At 37.7% G+C, this 20079-nt stretch overlaps 1 long non-coding RNA gene across 1 annotated transcript in view; it reads left to right on the top strand.

The window, feature by feature from the left end:
* The first annotated feature begins 5347 nt into the window (after window positions 1-5347).
* The window catches only part of LOC133102608 (uncharacterized), a 198620-nt gene continuing 183888 nt past the window's right edge, over window positions 5348-20079 (top strand). The window contains exon 1 of the long non-coding RNA XR_009703017.1: window positions 5348-5385. This is a non-coding gene — a long non-coding RNA (uncharacterized LOC133102608). The remainder of the gene's footprint in view (window positions 5386-20079) is intronic.

Here is a 20079-nt window from a genome sequence, read left to right as displayed (position 1 = left end):
TTGAACAAGTTTTATAGCTTTTAAAGGTGTTTATGGTGAGTGTGCTATACTATTAGGAAACACTTATTAAGTATGTAAAAAATTCATAAAAATAAATTGGGAAGGAAATACATCAGAATATTGATGGCACTTTTCTCTAGGTGACATTTTAAAATTCTATTCAAAATTTTTATTATTTTAAATAACCCAAATTATTAATAATAAAGAGACACATTTTGAGGTAGAGATGGGATTCTCATCTGTGTATTTGCCCTTGATCTTTTCCTTGACTGTCCTACTCGGTGAAGTTTCTTATTTTTTGAACAGCCCTCTCCTAGTCTATGGTAATAATTCTAATGTGAATTATGAACCAATTTACTCTTTCTCTTATAGGATCCTCAAAGTTTACCTTTTTCCTTTAGTGAGCTGTTTATCAATTGATTAAGAAGACTACATTTTGGGAGATTGGCTTTCTAAACCCCCTTTTGATTAAATGGACTCTGACAGAATGTAAAAGAAAAAAACATTTACTTTCTTCATTTACTAGATTCGTGTCTTTATCATATAATAGACGCGTTGATAATATTTAGCTAGGTTCTTATTAGTCATTTGGGCAATTAGGAGTACAACTGTGGGGCACTGAATTAAGAAAAAACACATATAGAAAATCACTCAAATTTTAAAACTTTCCTTAAAAGCTTTGTGGTTGGCAGTACATTGCGAGACACTTTAAGAAGGCTCGTAGGAGCTCAAGAAATACAAAGTAGCATAAGGTATCCTTTGCTCAAGCCTGGACATATCTCTTAACAGTACAAAAATGAATGCTTGGTCCAGTTTATTTTTAAATTTCTCCATTACTCTGTAATGCGCAGAGTATATTGAAAGCATTCTATATCTCCTTTTTTGTGAGATGTGCATCTTCTGTGACAACAATTTGTAACCAAGGCAACCAAACCTTTGCTTAATGTCCTATACTTTAGTAAAATAAAATGCATGTCATTTTAAGTACAGTTTTTTTTTTTAAATAGAGATGGTTTGAGATTTTACTTCTAATGAAGACGAAACTGTTTATTATTCTATTTCCCACCAAATCACATCTTTCTAAGTGTTGAGAGGGATCCTTCTCAGAAATATGATTGCTTCAGGTCTGAGGACCCATTCTTCTCTCCCTCTGCCTCCTAAGCTTGACACGTTAACAATTATTATCAGATTTTGTTTTTGGTCTCCATCCATCTATGCGATTTGAACTTCCTTGATCCTGTTTGAAACACAAGTGAGTATAAAAAAATAAAATATTCAAATTGAATAAGAAAGTGAAGCTATCCAAAAAATTCAGCCTGTAGAGACAATCAGCTGGACAGATTCAAGCTGAGTAATACTTTTAATTTTTTCCCAGTGGTTTCAGTGTCCCTATGGATTATCAAAATTAATATTGATGCTTTCTGCTTCAGATTTGAAGACCATGTTAGATATATGCAATTTCCCAACATTCAGCTCTTCCAGGGTTCCATCGCCTGCTTTTTTATCTGTAAAGTATTTGATTTGTTGCCTCAGTTTATCCATGGAGGACCTTTGTGATGGAGAATAACTTTTCCAACTCTTTCAAAGCCTTCAGTATGAGTCTACTTTCATTTCAGATTGAGTTGATTTGTTCTGTTCTCGACCACCAACAATATAGTGTATTTGCTGGTTGGTTCATTCATTCAAAAGAATCTTTATGTCTAGGAAAGTGAGGAAGAAAGGGAGAACAGAGATCGACTCTATTCTGTGGATCTAAAGCAGAGGATCGAATACACAGTCTTCCTTGTTAATTTCTTGAAAGGAGGTGAGGAACTATCAGCCAGCAACCATGACTGTAAGAACTTTGTAAGATTCTCAAACTTGTTTTCTTTCTGCTGTTCATTATTTGTTAGTTCCTGTTATCCCAAACCGAGTGGCATTTAACAGCTTAAAGACATAGGATCGACGAGCTGGTCTCCAGAAGCTGCGAGACTTGGGGAGATTGGGGAAGGAATGGTAAAAGGGGGGGAAATCATCCAACTGCTCAGCAATTTGAAGGAGATGGAGACAATTGTGCAAGAACTGGGTGAGTGAATGGCAGCACTGAAGGAGAGCTCACGGGACCCCTGAAGTCTGTACCATGGAAGAAAGGAGGATGACGATGGAGATGAACCAGAGCTTGAGACTGGCCAGCACTAACAATGGAAATGCCTGTATGATCTTGGCATACAGCATCCTTTAGTCAGCTTCCCCAGCCTAATCTTGGCTTTCTCAAATGCTTCCCTTCTTGGATAAGATCGCCAAGATTTTCCTACTTGCTCTTTTGACTTCACGGGATGTTGGGATGGAGAGACGGAGGTCACAATCCTTTGTATGTAATGAGGCAGGATGCAGAGAAAAGCAGGGGTGACCTCTGTGAGCTTTAGTTTTTTTTTGTTTTTTTTGTTTTTTGTTTTATCTGTGAAGAGTAAATAATAGTATCTGTCTAGTAGTGTCTGTCAGCAATCAAATTTGATAATCGCTGGTCCTACTTTGATTGTTGTTTGTCTCTTTTATTTACATTTCTTGTCTTCTTAGTTGGTTTGTAATATTCTTAAATACCAAGATCACATCTTAAACCTGTTGTATCTCTGGTGCCTCGTACTACATACTCTGGACTCTGGGACTCAGTAAATGGCTTTTTATGAATGTTGTGTGCCCTTGGCTGGAAAATAGCAATAGCTAAAACTTATGGAGCACTTACTGTATGCCTGTCTATATTGTAAGTATGTTGTGTAAGTAATTGCACAACGACGTTGAGGGCAATTGATCGTCACCATTTTACAGGTGAGGAAACTGAGGCCCAGAGCTGAAGTAACTTGACCAAGTGGTCCAGATGGTAATGTGGCTCCAAAAACCACTCCCTTAATCACTGTGCTCTACTGAGAACCACGTGGCATCCCTCACTAATTCCCTAAGTCACGGAAAGAAGAGGAAACATTTGTGCCTGTACACAACGGGCAAGGGGCCACCACTGCTTCTGAGACCGGAGTGAGTTTTGTATGTGCTTCATGCCCAATAGCAGAATATGTTCTTCTTTTCCCAGGAAAGTAGGAGAAATAATCTGACAGTGCAGATCCAGGAGCAAGAAAAGTGTGGATCTGTTGCTGCTGTTCTAGCAGTTAGCTCTTGCTCTTTTTTCTTCACTGAGTAGTTTCCACAGAGAAGCTGTCTTGCTCTGCACACCTAAACAACAAGAACAAGAACAATCACAGCAGTGACACACTCATACTAAAAATGTAGATCTATTCATATGCCATCACTGCTCAACTCATGAGTTTTCAAATGGAGGGAGCTGACTGTCATCATGTTCATAAATATATTATAGATTTGTATTATTTATTTTAAATGGTGTCTTTTTCCTCAGAAGATCCTTAGGCTGTGCTGGGCAGAAAGAGATGGTGGAATGGGAGGACCATGAACTGTAGGGATGGACAGATCTGTGTTCAAGCCTAGCTGTACTGTGGATTAGCTGCATGAATTTGGTCAAGTTACTTACCTTCACTGAGCTCCCGGGGATGATAAGGCATGATTGCAGGGCTCTTATGAAGATTATGTTTTGAATTTCAAACAAGTTGTACGGACAATGAGAATTTTTTAGCTGCCCCAAAGTGAGCTTTGCTTACTTTACCAGTATGGCTGCTCATGGTTACCCAGACTCATGAAATCGTTACACAATTACATATTTCCTTTTGGCTTCACAAACCTGAGCGTAAGTTTCTTTCAGGGTCTTAGAAAATTCAAATGACAACAATAGTTTTTTGTCTTGGGCACTAAATACAGCACCTCACCTCCAGGTGCTCTAAGAAATCTGTGCATGTGCTATTCCATGAATCATCACGATTTTCTTATATGTTGCAGAATAGAAAAATATGATTATGTTGATTCAATGGCTTAAAAAGAAGTTGTGTTCTAATGAGTACTGTGAATCGAAACATACTCTGTATTATCCAACATGCTGTTGTAAATGTTAGCTAATCAATGAAGTTACAGCAATATTTTCTTTTCCCAGTATTGATGTGTTCCGTACAGGTGGTATGATCAACCATCCCAGTTTCCTGGGATATAGGACTGTCAGTGATAAAACTAGGAAGGTCCTTGACAAACCAAAACAAGTTGGTCACCTTACATATAAGGGTGAGAGGGAACTGTGTTAATATCAGTTACACGAATCTATCTTCTGATAAATTCATTAAAATGTCAAATAATTATTTTTACTTAGTTGCTCCTAAATGAAGTGACTGTGAATTTTATTTTCAACTTAAATTTCTAGGTTTTATATTGTTTGGAGCTTGTATCAGAGTAGGTATAAGAAGTTATTAGTCTTTTATCAAAATTAGAGAGAAAATTGTAGGTTTCAGTGGTTCGAGACCTAACCAGAAGATAATTTTAAGATTTTATAATTGGATTCCATTCCACATCCTTCTGCATCCCAGAAATGGCCATCTCAATGCCTGGGCCCATCATATTATACTATTACTGTGTAATTTACAGCTAGAGTCCACTTTTTGCCAGGTTTTGAGCCATACCTAGATTCTAGAACAATTTTAGGAAAACTCATTAAAAAAAAAAAGGGAAAAACCTGCCAGAAAACTGTCACTACTTATCAAGAATAAGAGAAAACAGAAAATCTCAAAAAGAACAAAAGTAATTTTCTTTTCAGTATAGGATAATCCAATTCTCATTTTCTAATAAAAATGCACAAAGACTCAAAGATTGAGAGTTTGAAATTGAAATTAGTTTTTGTTCTTTTGGAGTGGGTCTTTGATACCTTTAATGTGTTTCTCCTGTTCCCTACCGATTTAGTTCCAACTTAACATCTTGGAATCTTCATTATAATCCTACCTCTCTCTTCTGCTTACCAAAACTAGTTCTCAGAAACAACACAAAATTAGTTCACACTGCTGTGTAATAATGTAGAGTTTAAATAATTATCCATCCTCCAGAAATTCCATTTTAACATGAGTAAGTTTCCTAGTCTAAGAAATAGACCTCTAAAGGTATGATTCCAGATACAAGGAATTCTAGGCAGTAGGAGGACAGAGGTGAACCTTGCTGTTACCTCTGAAATCATACCATGGAATAATCATTTTCCTGAGGAAAAATCAGGAAAGAGGTTTTGCCTGGTCATGACTAAAGGCCCATATCTGAGTCCAGGTGTAACTTTGAATTAACTTGTCAACTACTTCTTCAGCAACAATTCTCAATGTATATGAAATACATTGCCACCTTTGAATGCCTAGAGACCAGACTAATTTTTACATTCTTCTTATTCTCGCAGGTTGACTAAAAATGCAGAACGCTATGGCTGAAGCAAGGATCCATCACGGATACAATGAGAGAATGATGGTACCCGGGGATGTGCTGGTGAGTAGCTTTAATTCTTGCATGTCTGCATAAGCCCCTTGCAGCTGTGTGGCAGCCTGTGACTCTTCCCTGTTGGTGACATCACAGCTGTGTTTTGTTAGGCAATGTAGGCTCTTCAGCCTCCAAGGGCATGATTAGTGATCAGTACAAGCCAGTCTTGGCAGTCCTATTCCTCTTTGCTTCTGTTTGGTTTAAGGGTAGATATGACTGAGTTCTGGTTACTGGGATGTAAAGAAAGGGTCCTGGGACAGATTTTCTCCTATGTTTAAAAAAAAAAGCAGAGCCTCAAAGACGGTTCTCTCCTTCTTTTCTTGAATGCTGCTGGGGAAGGGTGTGATGCTTCAGCTTCAGTAGACGTCTTGACATCATGGTGATATACCCAAGGACAAAACTACATGCTCTGATGATGGTGGGACAGACAGCAACTCAGTTTGGTGCAGCAACTGTAGAGTTGCTGCACCAAATTTAGAATTGCATGTCTTCTGGCTTCTTAATTTTTAAGATAATTAAAAATTTAGCCAAATGTTCTGCAACTTGCAGCCAGAAGTATCCCCGGGTGCTGCCATCTCATAATAATAAAATATTTTAATATGAACTATAAGTATTTAAAAATATTATGCAAACTGTGAATAGAGCCTCTTTAGTAAAGTGTGTTATATTTATTTTTCTCTAATTTACATTTAAGGAGAATAATGCCACTTACATAAAAACATAATTAAATGATAAATCCCTTGGTTTTCTCTTCCAACCAAATTGCTACCCCTAACTGTTTCCTATAAATAAGATCTAGAACCACCACTGACAAGAGGATCCTGATAACTTGGTGTTTCGTATATTTCAGATGTATCATAGGCTGAATTGGGTAGTTTGTAATATACATAGCCCCATGGATTCATGTCTCATCACCATTAACATCTCCATCCACTCACTTCCTTCCACATAAACACAGCAATTTAACAGCTGGCCTTTCCTGTTTTCCCTGTTCATTTTTCCTGCAAGCTTTAGTTTGGTCTTTTGTATTCTTCCTTGTTTTTCTTATTGCCAGATGTCTTTGATACTCAGGATTTTAGCTTAATTTGATTTTCACCTTGCACTTTCACCTGATTTCACTTCTCCATCATCTACTTTTGCTTCCTATTTGCAGCCATTCCTGATCTGTTTACCAAACCATCTATCTCTCTTCTTTACAACCCCAATGAATTAGGCATTCAAATGGATCAGGCCCTAATAACTGGAGTTCCAGTGTCATTTAGTATCACGAATGATCACTGGAGTGCCTATACTTTTAAAGTGTTTGTTTAGTTGTCCATAAATACCTGACAAGAGTGACAGGAGGCATTGGTAGAAAGCACAAGATTAGTAGAATAAAACTGCACTAGAGGTTTTCTCATGTATGCTTCCGTATGTTACATAATCTGTGAATGAAAAGATTCATAGACTCAAATAATGTAGCACTTGGAATTGAAATAAGAATATATAGCCTAAATTTCTGAAATCTCAACCATCTATGACTACAAAATAAGGTTCAATCATGTAATATGTTCAAATTAGCATACCCCAGTTGGCCTGATTGCTTGAAATCAGCTTTCTCTTAAGTGTGTTTCCTGCCTATTTTTTGAGATGCCCCATGAAAGAGCATTGTAGAACTTTTACATTTCTGCACTTGTGAAGGAATGCAGTTAAGTGATATGAAGTTGTATTCTGATGCTTCAGGGAGAATTATCTAAAAATTAAATCTTAATTGGGAAGTGAGAGGTGGGGTAGGAATGGAGGCAAAAAAGAGTAAGGGCCTGGGATGCTTCTCTGCCCCTTTCTTGCATTACAGATTCTGTGTTTATCTTTGCTCAGCACTGATAACTCTTTACTGCATGAATCATTACAGTTACCTGTAAGGTTTAAGGAACCAACATAGAAACATCATGAAAAACCACAGGAGGAAAAGAGAATTACTAAAGAACAAGTGGGGAAATAGCATTAGATAGAACCATGTCATTTGAGAAAAGTTAAATTAAACAAGACACTAAAAGCAAAGCCCAAGAGGATTTTATAGCGCAATGATAATAATAATAAAAAAATGGTTATGAAGAACCTAGGGGCAGGACAGGAATAAAGGCGCAGACGTAGAGAATGGACTTGAGGACACGGGGAGGGGGAAGGGTAAGCTGGGACGAAGTGAGGGAGTGGCATGGACACATATACACTACCAAATGTAAAATAGATAGCTAGTGGGAAGCAGCCGCATAGCACAGGGAGATCTGCTCAGTGTTTTGTGACCACTTAGAGGGGTGGGATAGGGAGGATGGGAGGGAGACGCAAGAGGGAGGAGATATGGGGATATATGTATATGTATAGCTGATTCACAGTTATAAAGCAGAAACTAACAGACCATTGTAAAGCAATAATACTCCAATAAAGATGTTAAAAAAAAAAAGATAATAGTATATTTCAACAAATCAGTTATATATTTTTTAAAAACCCTACACTTCTCACTGTGTGAAAAGTATTGATAAATCCTTCTAGGAAAAATTTACTTTGCTAAAGGAAGCATGGGAAATTGTAGCATATGCCAAATCTCTTGAAGTGGACCACTAGCAAATGACAATATAATAAGAAAAAAGGTTAGTCTCTGAATCTCAAGAAATAAAGCTTTTATCCACCCTATTTTTTCCACGTTAGCAAGGAGTCCCTCAGAAGGATTCTTTGAGGTCTTTATTTTTTTTCCCCTATTGAATGAATGAAGAGAAAACTGGTCTTCAATGGCCAGACAGGGATGATTTAACAATCTAGGTGAGACTAATTTAGTTAGACATCACTGCTATGGCCAAGCTTTCCCCTCAGGACTACAGTGAGTTTGCATTCTTGGTCAAAGTGTCTGTTGACTAGTGAAATAGACACTAATGTAAACATGTTGAGGTCAGGAAGCGTCATACGTAGCAATAGAGAAAGCCGTTTACGTTTTCTCTGAATCTTTCTTTAAGAATCTATGAAGTACAATGAAATATTTAGCACTAAATAGAAATGAGCTATCAAGCCATGAAATGAACCTTAAATGCATATTGCTAAGTGAAAGAAACCAATCTGACAAGCCTACATACTTATGATTCCAACTCTCTGACATTCTGGAAACGGCAAAACTGAAAACAGTGAAAAAAGATCAGTGGTTGTCAGGGTTTTTAGAGGTAGGAGGAATGTATAGAGGATTTTCAGGGAGGTAAAAATATTCTGCTTGTTGCTCTCATGGTGGATACGAGTCACGTTTTTTCAAAACTCATAGAGTATACAATATCAGAATCCTAATGTAAACTATGGACTTAATGTATCAGTATTAATATTGGCTCATCAGTTGTAACAATGTACCACACTAATGCAAGATGTTAATAAGAGGGGGAGCCTGCTGGAGTGCTAGGGGATATATGGGAACTCTGTATTTTCTGCTTATTTTTCTGTAAATCTAAGACTACTCTAAAAATAAAGTCTGTTAATTAAAATATTATAATAATATTTGCTATAAAATAAAAAGCTATGAAGAAGCTGAACTATTCAAATGCATAGGTCAGGACAACTTGCACTCTTATTAGTAGTAAACCTTTGGTCTTGATAGGATATGCCTAAACCTTATCACTAATACTATATTTATAAGGAATATTTTGGTAGGAGATGAAAAAAAAGGGGCTCAAGGAGAATTATAGGGATGCATTAAGAAGTGAACACATTTTTAAAGAGAGAAAACATACAGAAGTAAATCCCTCCAAAGTTTCATATTAGAGAAATTTTAAGGAATGTTTCTTCTTTGCATTTGACTGGCAATATATATCTTGTTTAATTATAAAGACAAAATTTAGAAGGGACCATGAGGAAAAGGCATAGTTAAGCTATAGTGGTGGTAGGATTACAGTTGAACAATTTCATTGTTAAAAGTTACCTCTTTCAGTATTGTGTTTTGATACTGTTTATTATTTTTTCCTGATTTTTATGCTTATAGTGGAAAATTTGGAAAATATGGAGAAGAACATTATAGAAAACATGTATCTCCTACGATCATTTCACTCAAATATAATCAGTATCAACATTTTGGTACATGTGCTTTCAAACTTCTTTCTCACATTTTCATTCATTCTTCATTTATTCATTTATCTTTCCTCACTGTTTAAGAAAATGTTTGACTATATCCCTGAGTGAGTTTCCTAAGTCTGCAGTAGTAACTTATCGCAAACTTGGTGGCTTCAAACAATAGGAGTTTCTTTTCTGGCAGTGCTGGAGGCCAGAAGTCTGGAATCCAGGTTTTGGCAGGCCTGCGCCTCCTGTGGGGCTCTAGAGGACAATCCTTTGTTGTCTCTCCCAGTTTCTGGTGGCTCCTGGCCTTCTTTCTCTTGTGGCTGCATCAGTCCAGTCTCTGCCTGCGTTTTCACGTGGCCTCCTCCTCTTCTCCCCGTGTGTCTCTCCTCTGCGTGTCTCTTATAAGGACACTGGTCATTGAATTAGGGCCACCTGGATAGTCCAAGGTGATCTCATCTAGAGCTCTTAAGCTTAATTACATCTGTAAAATCCTTTTCCCAAAAGAAAGTCATATTCACAGGTTCTGGGGAATTAGGATGTGAGCATATATTTTGGGGGGCTGCCATTCAACCCACTGTGCCAACTATTATTGAAAATCAGTGGGTGAATGAGTTTGATTTTCTTTCTATATTAAGATTCTTGCAATAACGTATCTCATTGTTCTAAATTGCCCACCTTTTTACTTTTTTTTCATCTCTGCAATTCACATGCATTTTACAGATGATGGCATATCATGTTGTTAGCTTGTTTTTGTTTTTTTGTTCTTTTTTTTTTAGTGATACTTAAAATTGTGCTGTACCTTACACTCACTCAGATAAGATGAAATACACTATATTGCTTTTTTTAAAAAAAAACTTTATTTAGATATGATTGACATGTAAAAAGCTGTACATATTTAATGTATACAACTTGATGAGTTTGGAGGTAAGTATATACCTGTGAAACCATCACCACCATCAGGCCATAAACATATCCATCACCTCCCAAAGTTTCCTCCTGCCTCCTTTATTATTATTATTATTTTGTGTGTATGTATGTGTAGTAAGAACACAGCATGAGATCTACCTTCTTAGCAAATTTTAATTTTATAATACCACATTTTCAGTTATAGGCACCATGCTATATAGTGAATTTCCAGAACTTATTTATCTCGCATAAATGCTACTTTGTACCATTTGACTGTCACCTCCCCATTTTCCCCTCCAACTAGTCCCTGGCAACCACCATTCTATTCTCTATTTGTATGAGTTCAACTATTTTAGATTACACATATAAATGAGTTCATACTGTATTTGTCTTTCCTTGTCCAGTTTTTTTTCACACAGCGTAATATCCTTTAGGTCCATCCGTGTTGTCGCATATAGAAGGATTTCCTTCTTTAAGGTTGAATAATATTATATCTACATACCACATTTTCTTTATCTGTTCATCTGTTGATGGACATTTAGGTTGTTTTTATACTTTGGCTTTTGTGAATAATGCTGCAATGAACATGGGAGTGCAGGTTTCTCTTTGGGACCCTGATTTAAACTTATTTGCGTAAATATCCAGAAGTGGGATTCCTGGAATATATGGTAGTTCCATTTTTAACTTCTTGAGGAACCTCCATATTGTTTTCCATAATGGTTGTACCAATTTATATTCCCACCAATAGTGTACCAGGGTTCCCTTTTCTCTACATCCTTGCCAACACTTGTTATCTTCTGTTTTATTAATAACAGTCATCCTAACAGGTGTGAGGCGATATCTCATTGTGGTTTTTAATTTGTATTTCCCTGTTAATTAGTAAAGCTGAGCACTTTTTCATATACCTGTTGGCAATTTGTAGGTCTTCTTTAGAAAAATGTTTATTCAGGTTCTTTGCGCATTTTTAAAAATGTAGTTTTATTGAGAAATAATTGACATACATCACTGTCTAAGCTTTGCCCACTTTAAAATAAGATTTTTTTTTTTAACTATTGAGTTGTATGAGTTTTTTATATATTTTACACATTACCTATTTATCAGGTAAATGGTTTGCAAATATTTTCTCCCATTCAGCAGGTTGCCTTGTCATTTTGTTGATTGTTTCCTTTGCTGTGTAGAGGTTTTTAATTTGATGTTGCCCCACTTGTTTATTTCTGCTTTTGGGGCCTGTGCTTTGGTGTCATACATATCCAAAAAATCATTGCCAAGACAAATGTAAAGAAGCTTTTTCCCAATGTTTTCTTCCAGAAGTTTTATGGTTTCAGGTCTTACATTTAAATCTTTATATGTTTTGAGTTGATTTTTGTGTATAGTGTAAGATAAGGGTTCAATTTCATTCTTTTGCATGTGAATATCCAGTTTTCCCAGGAACATTTATTAAAGAGACTATCATTTACCATTTGTGTGTTCTTGGTACCGTTGTTGAAGATTTAGTTGACTGTATATGGGTGGTTTTATATCGGGACTCTAATCTGTTCCATTGGTCTGTATGTCTGTTTTCATGTTAGTACCATACTGTTTCAATCACTATAGCTTTGTAATATAATTTGAAATCAGGAAGTGAGATGCCTCCAGTTTTGTTCTTCTTACTCTTCTTCTTTTGCTACTCTGGGTTTTTTGTAGTTCCATATGAATTTTATGATTGCTTTTTCTATTTCTGTAAAAATTGCCACTGGAATTTTGATATGAATTGTATTAAGTCTGTAGAGTGCTTTGGGTAGTATGGACTAAATATCTTCAAGAAAAGTTCTATCAATTTACATTATTATCAATAATTTGAAAACAGGTTTGGAATATTGAGTATTTTTTAAATTGCCCCCAAAATTTTTATTTTGAATATTGTGTATTTTTTAAAATCATTTAAATAAAAATGATAAGCCAGGATTTTAACCTACATTTATTTGTTATTTTGACTACTTGCTAACCTCTTGTTTTTGTCATTTTATTTTTTCTATTAAAAGATTGGTGTTTTTCTTTTAAATTTATTATTCAGTATGACTTGCTGAATATCTACCAAGTGCTTGTCAGTTACCAACCGCCACAAAGCAAACATTATTTTCCTTATTTTCTTCATGAGGTAACTGATTTGTAGAAGTGATTGATGTATTTTCTAAAAATATTAAGTTTATTAGTCTGAGAAATATTTTCTGGATTATTTCTGGTTTAAGAATTGCCTTTTCCATTTGTTTATGTTTCTTAACATTCAAAAGTATTTTTGTTTTTTTTATTTGTTTAATGTGGTCACTATTATTGAATTTTTTTTTTTCTATAAACATTATGCTTTGGAAGGCCTTTCTTACCCCCAAGATCCATTAAATATTTACTTCTATTTTTGTCATGCCTTTTTATAATTTACTTCTAAGGCCACTGGAATTTTGATTGATCAATCCTAAAGGCAAACTGCAGGTCCCAGAGAAAATCTAGTGGGTGATCTAGATGTGCTCAAGTGACCAGGAAAAAAAAATCCAATCCAGTTGTTTTTTCCTTTTGTGGGGGAAGAGGAAAGGAGCAGTGACCATCAGAGTTACAATTTTTTTGGCTGGTCCAGCATTTTGTTGTCATTCTTGTTGTATCATGCTGGATTAGGACCTAACTGGAGTTTTCTCAAATCCCTGATTTGCCCAGTACCTTTTAAAAAATTATTTGTCCTTTATTTATTGGCTTGTGATGTTTACTTCATAATATAAGTTTTATACATGCCAGGGCTTCCTTTATAGATATTGCAGCTATTCTGTTTACCTCTGTGATATATTTTTAGTGGTAACACATTATTAACTACTGTGGCTTTAAAATGTATTTAGTATTTTTTAGAGCAAGTATCTTCAGAGCATTTTCTCCCTCTTTGTTCATTCCCACAATATTTCCTCTTCTCATCTAAGTTATTTTACAATTGATTTGATAATGACTTAAGAGTATGATAAGAAAAACATATACCTAATACTTTTCCTAGCCACATTTATTGTCTTTTATTTCATTCAAAATATTATTTATTGAATGTCTCTTATGTGCCAGTCACTGTTTTGGTCACTAGGGATGCAAACTTGAATAAGACAATTATGTTCCTGCCCCGTCAAATTACATTTAAATTGGGAAGAATTATAATAAATGGGTTAATAAATACATATAGGCTATAATTTCAGGTAATAAGTGCTGTGAAGAAAAATAAAGCAGAGTAAAGGGCTAGACAGTGAGCAAGGGTTATTTTATAAAGGATGGCTGGGAAGGTTCTTTCTGAGGAGCTGGTATCTGAGCCCGTGGAGCCAGTGAGGGGCGTGGGGGAATCTGGAGGAAGCACTTGCTGGGCAGAGAGAATGGCAGATGCAAGGACCCCCAGGAAGGACCCAGGGTGTTATGCCCAAGGTATGGCATTGCTGCTTAAGTGGCTGGAGTGGAGGGCACCTGGACAGAGTTGTCGGTGTGAGAGGGCTAGACAGATAAATGGGACCAGGTCTTTTGTGGTTTCCTAAGTGTTACAAAAAGGAGTTAGTTTGGGTTTTATTCCAAGCCATTGGAGGGTCCAGAACAGGGAATCAACATGATATAATGTGTGTCTTCTGGGTAAAGAAGAGAAAGCAGCTAGGGATCTTTAGCTCAAATCCAGATAAGAGATGCTGGCAGCTTGGGCCAGAGTTGTAGCAATAGGGTGGTGAGCAGTGATCAAATCCTCATAGAGCAGGCAGGAATCGCAGCTGGATTGGATGTGTGTGGCAGGGGATGGCGAGGTGGTAAGAGAGACCCCTGGGTGTTGGGCTGAGGGACTGTGTGGTGGCACCTTTACTGGGAAAAGGAAGAGCCCAGGCAGAGTTTCAACTGGCCATCCAAGTAGAGAGGTCAAGTACCTACCCTGTGGGTCAGGAACTCAGCATATATCAGAACCAAAGAAATGAATTGGGATGTCATCAGTGAAGGGAAGGGAAGGGAAGGAAGAAAAAGGAAGCAAGAAGACTCATCAAGACCAACAGCAAAGGGGGAGAGAGCCAGGTGGGAGTGATACCTGGGGAGTCAAGTGCTGCGGTGTTGCAAGGAGGGAGTGATCAATTGTGTAAATGGGGTTGAGAGGTCCCAGGAACTGAGTGCTGGATTTAACCAGGTTGCTTTCACTGGAGCTGAGCTAGGGGAAGAAAAGCCAGCTTGGGGGTGGGTTCAGGAGAGAATGGTGGGAAACAGCAGAGAGACAGTATAGACAACTCCTTACAGAAATTTTGCTGTGAGGAGGGGCAGAGCAGTGAGGCTGGAGATGGACTTAGGATGGGGGGGCTTTTAATATGCAGCATTTTATAGCTGATACAGGGGATTAGAATGCTGATGGCAGTGATCCAGGAGAGAAAGGGGATGCCTGCAGGAGCCAAATCCTTAACAGGCAGGAGTGACTGGAATCTCCAGTACACGCAGAAGGTTAGGCTTTGGACAGGAGAAACGGTGTTTGTCAGCTTTCATTTAAATGAAGTCATCTCTATTTTAAGCGGCTCTGATATGTAACTTATTCAGGAGAGCACACTTGTCTCTTATTGCTCATCCAAGTATTTATGATGATGTGCAGGTAATCTGTGAATAAAAGAGCCGTGCATTAAGTGGCAAACCCGCAAACTTCCTATGACAGATTCATTTAAATCACCTTATTTGCAAAAGTGAAAAAAAAATCCAATCAACCTGTTAAATGCAACTTGTTCTGTCCAACTGAGCCCTCTAGGCATCTGTTGACTCTTCAGTCTACATTTTCCCATATTGAGCACACATTTCCGGTTTATGATGATCCTGTACTTGAATGTGCTACTGAAATGTAGGGGGCACCTACGGGAAACAAACAACAGATTGTTGCATTTCGTGGGAAGCCTCAGGCTCAAAGGTCCTAACCTGTGCGGGCATTCACTCTGCATCCCTGGAAACCAAGTGCCAGGGGAGCACCGCCCTTCAGTACAAGCAGCGCTGCCTGGGAAGCAGGGGGTTTCCAGACTTTTTTGCTTTCTGTTTAATGAGCATATTCTTAAAAAATGATGGTTACCAGGGATTTTGTACTTATATTAGCACTTCCAGCTTGTGGTAGACCTTTGCCTACAGGAAGTAAATTGGAGGCAGGGCACAGAATAGAGTTACAGTGAAATAGTGTTTTCATTATTAAAATAGATTGTCACGGAATGCAACACCCGGTAGCCTGTGTTGGAATCAGATCATGTGGGTCCTCTAGAATGATAATGAGAATTATTCTCAGAAATTTCATCGGCATAAATTACTTTGTTTGCTGTGTCTCTTTTAAGCTCCCCAACACATGTTTCTTATTATTAAGAGAAAGGTGAGTGAAAGTGATACTTGATTCACGTTTTAAAACAATTTTTATTGAACTGTAGTTGATTTACAATGGTGTGTTAGTTTTGGGTGTACAGCAAAGTGATTCAGTTATACATACATACATTATATATACATATATATATATGATATATACATATTCTCTTTTAGATTCTTTTCCACTGTAGTTATTACAAAATATTAAGTATAGTCCCCTGTGCTATACAGTGGGTCCTTGTTGATTATCTGTTTTATATATAGTAGTGTGTATATGTTAATCCCATTCTCCAAATTTATCCCTCCCTCTCTTTCCCCTTTGGTAACCATAAGTTTATTTTCTATGTCTGTGAGTCTATTTCTGTTTTGTAGATAAGTTCATTTGTGTCATATTTTAGATTCCACATGTAAGTGATATCATATGATATTTGTCTTTCTCTGTCTGACTTACTTCACTTAGTATGATAATCTCTAGATCCATCCGTGTTGCTGCAAATGGCATTATTTCATTCTTTTTTATGGCTGAGTAATATTCCATTGTATATATGTACAATCTTCTTTATCCATTCCTCTGTTGATGAACATTTAGGTTGCTTCCATGTCTTGGCTGTTGTAAATAGTGCTGCAATGAACATTGGGTGCATGTATCTTTTCGAATTAGAGTTTTCTCCAGATATATGCCTAGGAGTGGGATCGCTGGATCATACGGTAACTCTAGTTTTAGTTTTTTAAGGAACCTCCATACTGTTCTACATAGTGGCTGCACCAACTTAACATTCCCACCAACAGTGTAGGAGGATTCCCTCTTCTCACTTTTTAAAAAAATTTTTTATTGGAGTATAGCTGATTTACAATGTTGTGTTAGTTTCAGGTGTACAGCAAAGTGAATCAGTTATACATATACATATACCCACTCTTTTTGTAGATCCTTTTCCCATATAGGCCATTACAGAGTATTGAGTAGAGTTTCCTGTGCTATACAGTACGTCCTTATTAGCTATCTATTTTATATATAGTAGTGTGTATGTCAATCCCAATCTCCCAATTTATCCTTCCCGTCCTTATCCCCTGGTAACCATAAGCTTGTTTTCTACATGTGTGACTCTAATTCTGTTTTTGTTTTTGTTTTTTTAAGATTATTTTCCCATGTAGGCCATTACAGGGTGTTGAGTAGAGTTCCCTGTATTTTACTCTCCATGGTCCTCTTCTTGAAGCTGATGGCTGCATCATCACTCAGGGTCAGGCTAAGCCTCCAGTCGTTATCATGGGGAGTGATGGCAAGTGTTACAGGGGACATTTAGCAAATACCAACCAACCACTTCTTCTCTGTAAGAGTGGCCAGAATTGCTTTCTGATATGATGGCTGCGACCATCTCAGCAGGCACCTGGTGAGAAATGCATTCACTTTGCCACCCACTGCGCAGGGTCTCTTGAATGATGGCCAGAGGAGCCAAAGAGCCTTCCGGGGTTTCTCTGCTCCCAATGCAATCAGACAGCCATTGAGAGGCTGAAATCTATGCCTCACAAAGACTCAAAATATCAACAGAAAGTCATAGGAATGCACATTTCTTACAGGAAGATAAAAGCATCTTAAGATGTGAGAACCTCAAAATGAGTTATAACATTTGTTTATAGCTATTTTCCCTTGAGGACAACTCAGAGGTCCTGGGCATAGGTTAGGTTACATTTTATCTTGGATACACCAATCCTCCTTCTTCTTATTATCGGTAATCGGAGATGGTGCTACTGCCTGTAGCAGTGGATCATGCCTGACCTATCGCCAAAAGGTATAGATCGGAAGACAATTAGCCATCAAGTGCAGTATTGCACCTGGATGCCAATACCAAATGACACTTAGAGGTACTCAAACATATTCCAAATAGAATTTTCTGGCTAAAAGGGGTTGTCTTATTGACATGGTGGTGGGTAAGGAGAGCTAACATTTACTGAGAAACTACTGGAATTGTCCCTGAACTTTGTATATGTTCTTTCATTTCATTCTCTCAATAATTTCATACGTAAGAATCCTCTCTCCTATGCCAGGCATCGATTAAAGCCCTCAGATATATCAGTGAGCAAGGTGGACATACTGCCTGCAGATTCAGAGCTTACACTCCGGTGATGTAGACAATGATGATAGAATTAATACTATCCATTGATTGAGTCTCTTTTTACAGTCACTGCAGTAAGCATCTAATTCATCACCACTTGGCAAATGAGGGAAGCAAGGCTTACGGAGTGAAGTGACTTGTATTAAGATTTGAACCTAGGTCTTGCTGTCCCCTCTGGGGACAGTTTGAATCCCGGTTCTGCTAGTTGACAACTATGTGATCCTGAGAATGTGACTTCATCCTTCTGAGTTTCCTGAGATGATGAATGGGGACAGTAAGGTACCTTCCATCCTTTTCCATCTTCTACCTTACCCGTTTTACTCTTACATGTGTTAGAGGCTCCCCATCTTTCAGCTCCTCAAGAAAGCCTTCCCTGACTGCCTGTCTCAGCCCCCAAGAATCTTTTGAGTGAACTTGTTCCATGGTGCCTTGTGGCATTCCCTTATCATAGTACTAACTCCCTGCAATGTGCCTGCCTGTTTATCTGCCTCAAGGCAAAAAGATGAAGAGTATAGCCAGAGGGGTCAACTGTGTTTCATCAAGCTCTGCTGCAGATAGGTAACAAGTTCAACACACCCTCTACTGCCTTCCCAAACTGGGCAACATCTATCTTGATTCTGCCATATTTGTGAGGATAAAAGAGCAGATCTGTCTTATTCTGGTATTGGATAAAATGGCCTTTGAGTGAAAGCTTAGTCAAGAAGTTAGCCTGAAGCCAGAGCCGTGGCTAGAGAGGAAAACAAGACCAGGTTGCCAGCGGCTGGGCAGGCAGGACTTTGCTGGGCAGTGCAGAGAGCCCTCCGTTCCTGCCCAGTGCTTCACCCCTCCTGGCACATTCATTCAACACCTCAGTCTGCAGACTGATATATTTTTGATGAGGGAGAAGTTAGGGAAATCCTGGAGAGTCAAAACACACAGAAGACACAGTTCTTCTATCCTGAATCAATGGGACTCTTTGGGCCAGACCTTTGCCTTCCTGAAACCAGGGTCCAATCTGGTGCAAATCAATATTTGCTGATGCATGATTTTAGGGAGCAGTCTTGTGTATCAATATTTGCTGATGCATAATTTCAGGGAGCAGTCTTGTGTTTTCTGTAGCAAGGTTGTCTTTTAATAAGATGACCAAGCACGACTTTATAAGGCAAACAAATGAAATAAAACCTTCCAGACGACCACTGGAAATGTTTCTTCTTCTTGTTTTTTTTTTAACTCCAATACAGACCTTTCAGTGAAATGGCCTGACAGTTTTATGCATTCCTTCCTGTTTAGCATGGCAGTGAGGGATGGAATTTGAGCTCGTTCTGTCTGAATTCAGGCCCACCATGACCTGTTGAAGTCACTTTCTCAAAATAAAGACAGACTTAAATAATAAACTTTAAAAAGTCATCCTAAACTAGGACTTCTTGGCATTTTTCTCTTCACCTGTAATTTTTTTTAATTTAGAGATTATAAAAATATAAAAACAATGAATTACAGTTGCTGTGCTGTCCAGAACATGGATTATTCTAGAAGTATGTATGAATGTGTATAACCTATTGGAACTGTGACTGTATGGGGTGGGGTGGTGGGGAGAGAATCATAGAGCCTCCAGGGGGAGTTAGTGTCACTAAAGAATAAGGTTTAAAGATTCTTCCTATTGCTTAGCTAAAGAGAAAACTAAATAAGATGTTCTAGATTGGCCATAGCAAGCCCTATATATAAGAGAGCTCTAGGGCTTTTCAGCTAATCTGATGAATACTTATTGAAAGGATAGCTTTCCATTCATTTATTTTTAATAAGCTGTATTTTTAGAGCGGATTTAGGTTCCCAGAAAAACTGAGCAGAAACTACACAGAATTCTCATGTAACTCCTACCCCGACACATATGCAGGCTCCCCCCACTCTCAACTTCTCCCACCAGAGTGGTGCATTTGCTACAATCAACGAACCTACACTGACACATCATCGTCACTGAAAGTCCATAATTTACATTAGGGTTCACTCTTGGTGTCGTATATTCTATGGGTTTTGACAAATGTATAATGACATGTTATCTACCTTTGTAGTATCATACTACATGTGAAATGTTTCACTGCCCTAAAAATCCCCTGTACTTGCCTATTCATTTCTTCTTCCCCTTTAACCCCCAGTAACTGCTGATCTTTTTTACCGTCTCCATAGTTTTTCCTTTTCTAGAGTGTCTTATAGTCGGACTCATACAGTATGTAATCTTTTCAGATTAACATCTTTCACTTAGTAATATGCATTTCATATACTTCCATTTATTTTCTTGGTTTGGTGG

Source organism: Eubalaena glacialis, chromosome 12 (assembly GCF_028564815.1).
Source record: "Eubalaena glacialis isolate mEubGla1 chromosome 12, mEubGla1.1.hap2.+ XY, whole genome shotgun sequence".
Classification (NCBI taxonomy): domain Eukaryota; kingdom Metazoa; phylum Chordata; class Mammalia; order Artiodactyla; family Balaenidae; genus Eubalaena; species Eubalaena glacialis.
Note: the sequence above shows the minus strand (reverse complement) of the source record. Positions and strands in the feature narration are given on the sequence as shown.